We start from the raw sequence: 2,544 nt of genomic DNA on the forward strand, positions 1-2,544 counted from the left end.
GGAAAATGCGAGCGAGCGATTGTCTGACCCCGCAGTTGCTAATGTGATGTCATTTAGCCTCGCCCGACCTTGTCCACTCGCAGGGTTCAACGGCAAATGGTTTCCCTTTGTCTCAAGTGCATATTCTCCCCCCCCCCCCCCATGTCCAAATAGCCGTCATTTTCTTTCAAACGACTCATTCGGTCGCGCCGGTATAATTGCCCCCCGAACCCGACACCCGGCCGTCGGGGTCTTGATGAGCACATGACTTTAAAGCCACTTTAGCGGCTGAGACGAGAGCCAGCCAAAGAGAAACAACAGGGGAAGATGAACACATTAATGGATAGGTTGCAAGATGGACGGATAAATTGAAAGATCTTTTAGAGAAGGTCAAACTTCTGTGCCCACAACGCGGGGCCATCACCAAGAGAAGAGAAATTGATTGCCGCTCACAATGGCGGCGAAATGACTGCAGAAATAATTTTCTGGCCAATGAACATTCTAGGAGGTGCAAGTGGAAAGTGCAAAGCTTTTTCTCCCCCCCCCCCCTCAAAGGGTAGAAAATGGCTCGGGCAAAAGCGGCTGTCAAGTGGAGTTGTCGCCATTTCTTTGCCGCCTTGTTTGCTCCGTGTGTGTGTGTGTACGTGCGTGGATGTACATTCAGAAATACAATTGGAAACTCCGTTGTCAGGCTAACAGCAATTAGCACCACTATCGCAGTCATTTTAAACCATCCAACAACTTTTATTCGAGCGTAAACGAAACGAAGCGGCAAGACTCACAAATCTGAAGTTGAACGAGAATCGCAGGTTGTGTCTGTTCCTGTCAAACTAAACATCAAACAAAAGAGAATTGTAGATTTTGTGTTTAAATCAACCAAACAATGTTGCGTTAAGAATGACCCGTTAGCTTTATGGATAACATTGTTGACATGCTAACGGTTAGCATTCGTAGTCCTGGTGTTAGAACATTTTTAGTGAGTGTATCTAACTGAACTAAACAGAATTACCTTAAGAATGGCCCGCTAGCTTTATGGATAACATTGTTGACATGCTAACGGTTAGCATTTGTAGTCCTGGTGTTCGAACATTTTTAGTGAGTGTATCCAACTGAACTAAACAGAATTACCTTAAGAATGGCGCGCTAGCTTTATGGTTAACGTTGTTGACATGCTAACGGTTAGCATTTGTAGTCCTGGTGTTAGAACATTTTTAGTGAGTGTATCCAACTGAACTAAACAGAATTACCTTAAGAATGGCCCACTAGCTTTATGGTTAACGTTGTTGACATGCTAATGGTTAGCATTCCTAGTCCTGGTGTTGGAACATTTTTAGTGAGTGTATCCAACTGAACTAAACAGAATTACCTTAAGAATGGCCCGCTAGCTTTATGGATAACATTGTTGACATGCTAACGGTTAGCATTTGTAGTCCTGGTGTTCGAACATTTTTAGTAAGTGTATCTAAATGAACTAAACAGAATTACCTTAAGAATGGCCCACTAGCTTTATGGATAACATTGTTGACATGCTAACGGTTAGCATTTGTAGTCCTGGTGTTAGAACATTTTTAGTGAGTGTATCTAAATGAACTAAACAGAATTACCTTAAGAATGGCCCGTTAGCTTTATGGTTAAAGTTGTTGACATGCTAACGGTTAGCATTCGTAGTCCTGGTGTTCGAACATTTTTAGTGATTGTATCTAACTGAACTAAACAGAATTACCTGAAGAATCCAATCCAATCCCCCCCCCCCCCCCCCTACCCATGGCCACGACTTGGCGAAAAACGAGTTGAAACGGTACGAGTGCTGCTGGCGACCATTTTTTTTCCCCTTGTCGTTTCATCACTGTTGTGTTAAATACCTCCTTAACGACAAGAGAATATGCCAACCGTCCCCGAGAGACTTTAAACGATCGTATTACAAAAGCCGCAGTGCTTAAACACTTAACGCCACCCTCCCGCCCCCTCCAAAAATTATAATTATGTCGCCTCCTTTGACATATGAAACGTCTTCACACCAAATCTATTTGAGAAACAAATCTTTCACTTCTTACTTCCTCGTCGCGACAGAGCGACCCCCGTCCTCCCCAAGATGGATGGAGGCCGCCAGCCCCACAAAGGGCGGCGCATCGGGATGCCGTCGTTTTGTTGGGGGGAGGGGGGGCGCAGACAGAGATGGATCGACGGGGGTTTATGTGCGGATAAACAGACTGAAGTTGATTGCTAGTGCAGAGAGGGGCCATTACGGCGAATCCGCACGCTAATCATAATGAATCACTTACTTATTAAGCGTTAATTACGGCACACAGATACATCCCGTGCGCTTGATAGAGCAGCGGCGGAGTCGGGAGACGAGGGGCTGTGTGCCGCCCTTCCCATCCAGGCCGTATTAATTCATCCTTATTTATTAATTTGTCTCATTAAAACAACAAGGCTGTGGGGTGGGAGCGCTTTTCTTCACGCCGCAAACAAATGGCGGGGGGGGCGGTGCGGGTGGGGGTGGGCGTCGGAAATCAGCCGTGGACCTTCAATCATGTGCCGTGATGGCGCCGCAATGCTTGTTAA

This window comes from Hippocampus zosterae, chromosome 5 (assembly GCF_025434085.1).
Source record: "Hippocampus zosterae strain Florida chromosome 5, ASM2543408v3, whole genome shotgun sequence".
NCBI classification, from domain to species: domain Eukaryota; kingdom Metazoa; phylum Chordata; class Actinopteri; order Syngnathiformes; family Syngnathidae; genus Hippocampus; species Hippocampus zosterae.